The sequence below is a fragment of the Bos taurus genome, chromosome 9 (assembly GCF_002263795.3).
Source record: "Bos taurus isolate L1 Dominette 01449 registration number 42190680 breed Hereford chromosome 9, ARS-UCD2.0, whole genome shotgun sequence".
Taxonomy (NCBI): domain Eukaryota; kingdom Metazoa; phylum Chordata; class Mammalia; order Artiodactyla; family Bovidae; genus Bos; species Bos taurus.
The window spans coordinates 46,131,919-46,143,063 of NC_037336.1; positions in this window are offsets into that span (position 1 = coordinate 46,131,919).

Sequence of the window (11,145 nt, forward strand, 5' to 3'; positions counted from 1 at the left end):
GCTGCTATGTTGCTTCAGTCATGTCCAACTCTGTGTGACCCCATAGACGGCAGCCCACCAGGCTACCCCATCCCTGGGATTCTCTAGGCAAGAATACTGGAATGGGTTGCCATTTCCTTCTCCAGTGCATGAAAGTGAAAGTCAAAGTGAAGTTGTTCAGTCATGTCTGACTCTTAGCGAGCCTATGGACTGCAGCCTACCAGGCTCCTCCATCCATGGGATTTTCCAGGCAAGAGTACTGGAGTGGGGTGTTCATTATACCAGTGTCTCTATTTTTAATGTGTGTTTAAATTTTTTTCTAAATGAAATAATTCAAAAAGCTTAGGGGAAAGGGGACTGGAAACACTTCCAACCCTACCAGTATTTGTTAAAATTTCCTTGAAGTCATTTTACATCTAATATACTAATAAATTTTACAGTCTTTAATTTAGTTATGGTTCCACTGTTTATGCATTTATCCAATGAATATTGACTGAAGACTAAATAGAAAGAAAGTGAAGTCACTCAGTTGTGTTTGACTCTTTGCAGCCCATGGTCTGTAGCCTACCAGGCTCCTCCATCCATGGGATTTTTCCAGACAAGAGTACTGGAGTGAGTTGCCATTTCCTTCTCCAGGGGGTCTACATGACCCAGGAATTGAACCCTGGTCTCCTGTGTTACAGGCAGATGTTTTACTGTCTGAGTCACCACATGCTAGGAATTGTGCTGTGCTGTCCTCTTGGTTGTCCAAATTAGAAACCTCCAAGTTGAAAAATAAGAGAAAAAAGAAAGAAAACCCAGCTAGGCCATTCCTAGACTGCTGACATACAGAACTGTGAACTAATAATGGATGTTGTTTAAAGGTGCTGAATATGTTGTAATTGCTTATGGATCAATAGAAAATTAATACATAAGGTCAATTATACTGAGTGGTTGTCTGACACTGAAACAATCTTTCATCCTAGAAAAATCTTACTCATCATGATTTATTACCATTTTTTATGTTGTTGGATTTGATTTGCTAGATTTGTTAAGATTTTTGTGGGTAATATTGGTATATAGAGTAAAATTCTTATGGCTATATTTAAAGTTGTTTTTTCTTGTGATGCTTGTGTTTGAACTAAACGTAATACTGGCTTCGTAAATGCATTGGTATCTCCACCTTCTCTATTTTCCGAAGAAAGTTTATAGACTTCATGATGTTTCTTTAAACTTTAGTACTATTACCTAGTGAGCCCATGTGGATCTGGATTTTTCTGGTTGACATGTGTGTATGAAGGATTTAGTGTTTTAGTAGAGATAATGTTATCTATATTTTTGTTTCATCTTAGGTTAATCTTAGCAAATTATATCTTTCAATACTTTTTCCTCTTCATTTAGGTTGCAAAATTTCCCGGCAGAAAATTGTTCATAATATCCTCATTATTATTTTATTGTCTCTAATTCTATATGGTTCTTCATACTTTCAATTTTTATCTTAATCAGTCCGTTAATTGATTTGTAAATAATCTCAAGGCACCGTCTCTCTGTACTCTTTGTTTTGTATTTCATTGGTTTCAGCACTTTTATTTCTTATTTCCTTTCCTCCATATCTTCAACTTCTTTCTATTATTATCATTATTTTTTTTATTCCCTTTCTATTTTATTGTTGACATTAGGTCATTAAGTTTAATGCCTTAGATATAATTTTATCTTCAAGTACTGTTTTACCTCAAAATGTTTAGACTGTTGTATTTGTATTATATTTTATGGCTCAGATGGTAAAGAACCTGCCTGCCAATGCAGGAGACATAAAAGACCTGGGTTCAATCCTTGGGTCTGGAAGATCCCCAGAGAAGGGAATGGCAACTCACTCCAGTATTCTTTCCTGGAAAATCCCATGGACAGAGGAGCCTGGCAGGCTGCAGTCCATGGAATCACAAAGAGTCAGACATGACTGAGCAACTAACACTTTCATTTTTAGTTCTAAATATTTTATAATTTCCCTAGAAATCATATTTTTGTTGACATAATGATAATTGAGACTTTTAAACATTTGCATACTGATCTGCTTAGTTATGTCATCATTATAAATTTTCCATTTAATTATCTTGATTAAAAATATTTTAATCAATTAAAATTAAGACTTGTTTTATAGTCAACATATTGTCTACTTTGGTAACTATACCTTATGTTTATGAAAAAATTATTTTTGTATTCTTCACTTATCTGGTACAGTCTTCCATGGATATAAACTAAGTCAAAATGTTTGTTGATGTTGTTTAGATTGTTATATACTTGCTAATATTTACTGTGTTGTTGTTATTCATTATCAACTGGCAAGATGGGTATTTACTATCTCCTTTCTGTTTTTTGCTTTTCCATTTTCCTTCTAGACTATTGAATAATTTTTAAAATTCAACTTTAATTTATTTTAATACTATATCAGTTGATTTTTTAATTTCAAAGTAATTGCCTTACCTCTATGATTAATAATTTACCTCTTATATTAATATTTGCTTCACAAAAAATGAAGAAATCTTGTTCTGTTAAGATTCATTTAGCACTTGCCTTCATAATTGCTGATGCTGTAAAAAGCTTATGTACTACATCATTATATATCATAAATCCCATCAGATAGCTCAGTATTTTTTAACTTAAACACTTTTCCTTTAAGTAAATTAAAAAGAAAATGATAAATTTGCTTTAGTTCAGTTCAGTCGCTAGTCGTGTCCGACTCTTTGCGACCCCATGAACCACAGTACCCCAGGCCTCCCTGTCCATCATCAACTCCCAGAGTTCCCCCAAACCCATGTCCATTGAGTTGGTGTTGCCATCCAACCATCTCATCCTCTGTCATCCCCTTCTCCTCCTAAGCTCAATCTTTCCCAGCATCAGGGTCTTTTCAAATGAGTCAGCTTTTTGCATCAGATGGCCAAAGTATTGGAGTTTCAGCTTCAACATCAGTCCTTACAATGAACACCCAGGACTGATCTCCTTTAGGATGGACTGGTTGGATCGCCTTGCAGTCCATGGGACTCTCAAGAGTCTTCTCCAACACCACAGTTCAAAATCATCAATTCTTCGGTGCTCAGCTTTCTTTATAGTCCAGCTCTCACATCCATACATGACCACTGGAAAAACCATAGCCTTGGCTAGACAGACCTTTGTTGACAAAGTAATGTCTCTGCTTTTTAATATCCTGTCTAGGTTGGTCATAACTTTCCTTCCAAGGAGTAAGTATCTTTTAATTTCATGGCTACAGTCACCATCTGCAGTGATTTTGGAGCCCAGAAAAATAAAGTCAGCCACTGTTTCCCCATTTATTTGCCATGAGTGATGGGACCGGATGCCATAATCTTATTTTTCTGAATGTTGAGCTTTAAGCCATCTTTTTCACTCTCCTCTTTCTCTCACTCACAAGAGGCTCTTTAGTTCCTCTTCACTTTCTGCCATAAGGGTGGTGTCATCTGCATATCTGAGGTTATTGAAATTTCTCCCGGCAATCTTGATTCCAGCTTGTGCTTCCTCCAGTCCAGCGTTTCTCATGATGTACTCTGCATCCCTTACTCAGATGTAAAAGTTTCTAATGCCCTTCATTAGTTCTGACTTTATCATTTTCAGACTGAACACTTTTTTTTTTCTTTTCTTTAGCATTTACTGTAGCATATTGCAGTGGTGACAAAGTTCTGTCTTGGTCTTGTAGTCTATGGATGTGAACAAATGTATAATGACGTGTATCCACCGTGATCCATTTTGTGAAGTTGCTCAGTCATGTCTGACTCTTTGAGGTTTTTGCGACCCCATTGGCTGTAGCCTACCAGGCTCCTCTGTCCATGGGATTTTCCACAGAAGAGTACTGGAGTGGGTTGCCATTTCCTTCTCCAGGGGATCTTTGAAATCCAGGGGCCGAATCCAGGTCTCCCAAATTGCAGGCAGATGCTTTACCATCTGAGCCACCAGGGAAGTGATCCATTATAGTACCATGCAATGTATTTTCACCATCATAAAAATTCTCTGTGCTCTGCCTGTCATCATTGCTCCTCTCCACCATCATAACCACTAACCACCATTGATATTTAAAGTTCTCCCCATAATTTGTCTTTTCCAGAGTGTCATATAATTGGAATCATATGTAGCCTTTTCCAATTGGCTTCTTTCACTTTTTAATATGCATGTAAGATTCCTCCATGTCTTCCCATGACTTTACAGCTCATTTCTTTTAGGCACTAAATAATAATATTCCATTGTCTTGATATACCAGTTTATCCACTCACCTACAGAAGGACGTGTCAGTTGTTTCCAAGTTTTGACAATTATGAAAGCTGCTATGAACATTGTGTTCAGATTTTTGTATGGACATTTCAGCTTTTTTGGATAAGTACCAAGGAGCATGATTCTGGTTCATATAAAAGAGTGTGTTTAGATCTGTAAGAAATTGCAAACTGTCTTCCAAAGTATCTGCACTATTTTGCATTTCTACCAGAAAATATGTTGTTCCACACACTTGTCAGCATTTGGTGTTACCATTGTTATAGATGTTGGCCATTCTGATAAGTGTGTAGTGGTATCTCATTGAATTTGCATTTCCCTGATGACATTAAGTAGGGTGTCTTTTCATATGTTTATTGCTTATTTGCCATCTCTATATCATCTTTGATGAGATATCTGTTTAGGTGTTTGGCCCATTGTTTAATTGGTTTTTATTATTTTTTTATTAATAAGAATTGTGTATTGTGGATAATAATCCTTTTGTAGATCTTCAAATATTTTTCTTTTTCATTTTCTCTTTCTCTTTTTGTGAGAGTTCCAATTACACAGATGTTAGGTCTTTTGATTTTATTCCACAGTTTTCTAAGCCTCTGTCCATTTTCTTTACAATTATTTCCTGTCTCGTTCAGGTGGGTGAATTCCACTAATCTATTATCAAATTCATTTGTATTTTTTCTGTTATTGTCATTCCATTATTCTGCTATTACACCCATTCAGTGTTTTGAGTTTTGTCTGTTTATTCATGAGGAGGAATGTATTTTTCAGTTCTAAATTTACATTTGGTTCTTTTTAGTGTTTATCTTTCATCATTCATTATTAGCATAGTTTCCTTTGCCTAATTAGCCTGATTGTAATAGCCAACCTAAAGTTTTTCTCTGAAAACTTCAATATCTATTATCATTTTGGGATTAGCTCCTCTTAATTTGTTTTCTCCTGATAATGGGTCAATTTTTGTAGTTCTTCATGGGTTGAGTAATTTTGGACTGTATCTTGTATATTGTGAATATTTTGCTGTAGAAACCTTGGATTCTGTTACATTATTGAGGAGTACTGATATTTTTGGCTTAGTATTCAATCAACTTGGTTAGACACAAATTGTAAATTTTCCCTCAGCCTAGGATGAGTGGTAATTAAATTTTCACTTCAGACTGTGCGCTCTGACCTTTGAATGTATAGCTGAAGGGTCAGCCAAAGACATGAATTGAGTTTTATACCCAGAATATAATGTTTTCCTTTCATTGGCTTGTTCCTGTCTGAGATTCCCCCAACTCCTACTCCATTCTCTGGCAGCCCTAAGTACTTCAGTCTTCTTCCCCAGGTTTGTTTACCCAGAGAGATGGCTGATTTTTCTAATGAGCTTTTAGCCACCCTGCCCAACCTTGCAACTGTTGGTCTCCTCAGAGAAAAGCAAAAACTTAAAACATTTTTCTGATTTCTTCCTCCAAGTTTTGACTTGTTTCAAAATCTGCCTGCTGTATTCAGAATTGGTATCTTAGCTAATTATATTAAAAATACAAGATTGATTTTTGTATATTACAAAAATAATTAAGCAGATTTTTCCACATATGTTGTATTATATTTGAGTTAGTAAAGCAGGAAAATAGAGTAGCAGGATAATAATATGTACCTTGTAAGATTTCTATAAAACATTAATAAGATAATGTATATAGAATACTTAGTAGAATCTCAGACACAAAATAGGTGTTCAACAGGTGGTAGATCCTTACCTTTAGCCATAAGTTAATGCCAAGAAAGTCACTACTTATTCATCTTGTTTCATAAATCCAAGGCAAAAAATATAGTTGGATCTATTAACATTGGACTATAAAGGAATGACTGACTATTAGGGAAAGTCTGTTTAAATTTCTTCTGGAGTGATGGCCTCCTGGGGGGAATATTGAACTGAAATCATGCTGCTTAAGTCTCAGCAGGTCTCTAGTTCTAGCATATACTTTGAACTTTACTAGACCTCTCAGAGCTGATAAAGGAAGGTTTTCATTGACTTTTCATATTTCTGAGTGTTAAACTTGAATCTCCAGATTTGATTAATAAGCATCACATACTTGGAGGTATTTTTTGTGTACCCAAAAGATTTATGCTTTTTTTTTTGCTTTTATTCAATAAAGTAAGATTGAATTGGCCACTTAACAAAGGCTCATATTCTACTGTAAAAGTCCCTATATATAATCTATGTTCCATTTAAAGCTTAGCAATATGAATGATTAGTGGGTGTACATGTGCTTGTGTCTATATGCATGCATGCTAGCTAATACCTTTTTAAAAGAATATTCCTATACATCCTGAGTCCTCAGTTTCAGCTCTTAAGTTCCAAACTTTAAAGGAACTGTCTAATTATCTTTGGGTAACAAGATATAAAGTTATTTTACTTTATATTATTTTAAATAATATTTTCTACAAAGTTTTATCCAAGTTAATATATTCCAAAGCGAATGCATTGTAATCAAAGAAGAATTCTACATGGTAAAGATTATAGAAATGCCTTTGTTTCATGCAATCCTGAAATGGTCTTGGGACATAAAGTGGATTTGTTTCAGAAGCTGGCCAGGAAACATAAATTGCTAAGAAAGTATAAAAGCATGTTGGAGTTGAGCCAGATATTACCCCCTGAATTAAAAGAGTAATTTAAAAATCAGGACATTGTTTTTTAACCAACAGTTAACATAGGGATTTCAGATAGGGAAAGATATATTTTGATTAATTTTGCCCTTTTCAGAAGGAATCTGGCAGCTTTGTCCTTCACCAGCTGGAGTTTATGTAAGGCCTTATGGAGCTAGTCAGGCAACAGGGACTTAACAATAATCTAATCTTCATGGCCTGGATGCTGTTTGCATGAGCAGTTTGTTTAAGTAAAGTGTTTTCCAGTTCCCCACTAGGGGGGCTGAGAACACAAAGGTCCTGCGCTGGTTTCCCTTGTGTGACCAGACTTCTCGGTGTCAAGATCCTCAGGGAGAAAGGCAATGGAAGATGTTATGATTAATGATACCTCTCTAATTCTGGAATAAATAACCATTACCTTTTAAACTTAGGAGAGAGTTAAGTTGGCAATTTTCCACTGACTTTGATTCATTGTGATTGGTACAGTTTTTAGTTAAATGCCAGTAACTACTGCTGTATGGCCAGATTCCTGTTGGGTGCCGCTCTTGGGATTTTGCCTTGTTTTAAATTTTGTGGGTCTGATTTGCTTAGCCTCCTTATTTGTTGTTGTTTAATTGCTAAGTCATGTCTAACTCTTTGCAACCCCATAGACTGTAGCCCACCAGGCTCTTCTGTCCATGGGATTTCCCAGGCAAGAATACTGGAGTAGGTTTCCATTTCTTTCTCCAGGGGATCTTCCCAACGCAGGAATCAAACCCGCATCCCCTGCTTGGATTTTTTTTTATCACCTGGGAAGCCCTAGCCTCCTTACTTGGCTAAGATCACTTTAGGTTCCATGACTAGTATTGTTTTTTTCTCTGAAACAAATAATCAAATACCCTGGTTATTTCATCTGGAATTGCATTTAGAGTTTTGCCAATACTAAGTTTTCCAATGCCATGGCCAGTTTCTAGAACAGAACCTATCACAGTGCATATCATCTAAAATATTTACTGATTAGATGAAGATTTATTTGTAAAAGAAATATATGTAACAAAAATATGACCTTTTAAGTCCAACACATAATTGTGTTCTCCTGTATTTCTTCTTTTGTTCCACTAAAGAAATAAGATAACTTCCTGACCTGTATACTCTTCGAGCTATTTCACATCAAAATGTAGCTACACATCAAGGAGCAAAGCTATAGGGTAGTCATTGTAGCTAGAATTTATATATTACGGTCATTTTTGCTCTTTGCTCTTTTCTAGCAGAAGTTCCAGATTTTCTTTAATTTATAACTTTCCCTAATTAACTCAGGACTTTCTCTAATTATTATATTTAGTCTTTGTAAATTGGATAATATTGATTTTTATGATCTTTATACTATTTTATTATATATATATATTTAAAATCTTATTTTATATTAAAGTTTAGTTGATTTATAATGTGGTAGTTTCAGCTGCATTGCAAAGTGCAGTTTTATATCTATATATATATAGATATAGATATACATACACATATATAACACCAGGGTTATATATATATATATATATATATATATATATATATATATATATATATCTGAGTTATAATAGTTTTTTTTATACTTTTTCAGATACTTTTTCCCATGTAGGTTATTACAAAGTACTGAGTAGAGTTCCCTGTACTATATAGGAGGTCTTTGTTGATTATCTATTTTATATACAGTATTGTGTATATATTAATCCCAACTACTAATTTATCAAGTCATTTGTATTTATAATTTATTTTTCTCTTGAAAAGGAAAAAATATTACACTATATTTTTGTTTTGGATTTTAAATAAGCCTCTTCTATATAGCAATATAAGGTATATTTGGATTGAGTCAATGAGAAATCAACCCACTAGCTATATTACATGCATAAAACATAGAACCACTAAGATGTTAGCATGATCTCAAATTCTAATTCAAGAGAAACTTTCCTTATTCCCAATGCCTTCACTCTATGGGTCCACTGACTGCTTTCATTGTCTGAAAAACACTTAATTGGCAAATATTTGGTTTTAGTCCTCTGTTTAGTATTCTAGAAATGGGAAGCTTTTAAAATAAAATGATGAAATGAGGAAGGGGATCCAAGGCATATCCTGATTCTGCTTTCTGCAGGAACATGTCTCCTCCTCCCAAAATTCTCAAGGAAAAGACATAATACAAGAACGATAATACTTTTTTCTTAATTAGGGTTCTGACCTCAAATTATTGCATATAACTCCTGTAAGTCGGATAGACCACATGAAAAGCTTATTTTGGTTAGGGTAAGTGGCTAAGCACTTTCTTCCTTTTATTTACAGATCTGAATTTGAGAGCTTACCATGATAAAGAACTAAAAACTAACCAACAAACAAAAACAAAACCAGAACACCTGCATGGGGAAAACAGTCCCCATGAGAAATGATATGAAGATGCTTCAATAACTACAAATAATTTTGTTATGATTACATCAGTTCTTCTTCAACTATTTGCTCTCATGGGATATAACCCAGAGCCTCTAACTACTGGAAATAACTTCACCAAAATGTAGTTTTCATGGAACTACTCTATGAAGACAACTTCTGCTACATCCATTGTTTCTCTCAGTTTTACTCTGTACACTCACCTTTCTTGAAAAATTAATTTTTATTGGAGTATACTTGATTTACTAATCAAGTTTCTACTATACAGCAGAATTGATCGGCCAAACATATACATACATGTGCTTCCCTGGTAGCTCAGACAGTGGTAAAGAATATGCCTAAATGCAGGAATTCAGTTCAGTCACTTAGTCATGTCCAACTCTTTGAAACCCATGGACTGCAGCATGCCAGGCCTCCCTGTCCATCACCAACTCCCGGAATTTACTAAAACTCCTGTCCATTGAGTTGGTGATGCCATCCAACCATCTCATCCCTTGTCGTCCCCTTCTTCTACTGCCTTCAATCTTTCCCAGCATCAGGGTCTTTTCATATGAGTCAGTTCTTCACATTAGGTGGCCAAAGTATTGGAACTTAGGTCAGCATCAGTCCTTTCAATGAATATTCAGGACTGATTTCCTTTAGGATTGACTGGTTTGATCTTCTTTCAGTCCAAGGGACTCAAGAATCTTCTCCAACACCACAGTTCAAAAGCATCAATTGTTTGGCGCTCAGCTTTCTTTGTGGTCCAACTCTCAGATCCATACATGACTACTGGAAAAACCATATGACTATTTGGACTATTGTTGCAAAGTAATGTCTCTGCTTTTTAATGTGTTATCTAGGATGGTCATAACTTTTCTTCCAAAGAGCAAGCATCTTTTAATTTCACGGCTGCAGTCACCATCTGCAGTGATTTTGGAGCCCCCCTCAAAGAAAAGTCTGTCAGTATTTCCACTGTTTCCTCATTTATTTGCCTTGAAGTGATGGGACTAGATGCCATGATCTTAGTTTTCTGAATGTTGAGTTTTAAGCCAACTTTTTCATGCCTCTCTTTCACATTCATTAAGAGGCTCTTTAGTTCTTCACTTTCTGCCATAAGAGTGGTGTCCTCTGCATATCTGAGGTTATTGATATATCTCCCAGAAATCTTGATTCCAGCTTGTGCTTCAGCCAGTCCAGTATTTCTCATGATGTACACTACTGCATATAAGTTAAATAAGCAGGGTGACAATATACAGCCTTGACGTACTCCTTTTCCTATTTGCAACCAGTCCATGTCCAGTTCTAAATATTGCTTACAGACCTGTATTCAGATTTCTCAGGAGGCAGGTCAGGTGGTCTGGTATTCCCAAATCTAGAAGAATTTTCCACAGTATTTTGTGATCCACACAGTCAAAGGCTTTGGCATATTTGATAAAGCAGAAGTAGATGTTTTTTTTCTGGAACTCTCTTGCTTTTTAAATGATCCAACAGATGTTGGCAATTTGACCTCTGGTTCCTCTGCATTTTCTAAAACCAGCTTGAACATCTGGAAGTTCACAGTTCAGGTACTGCTGAAGCCTGGCATGGAGAATTTGAGCATTACTTTGCTAGTGTGTGAAATGAGTGCAATTGTGTGTTAGTCTGAACATTCTTTGGCATTGCCTTTCTTTGGGATTGGAATGAAAACTGACTTTTTCAGTCCTGTGGCCATTGCTGAGTTTGCCAAATTGCTGGCATATTGAGTGCAACACTTTCACAGCATCATCTTTCAGGATTTGAAATAGCTCAACTGGAATTCCATCACCCCCACTAGCTTTGTTCATAGTGATGCTTTTAAGGCCCACTTGACTTCACATTCCAGGATGTCTGGCTCTAGGTCAGTGATCACATCATCGTGATTATCTTGGT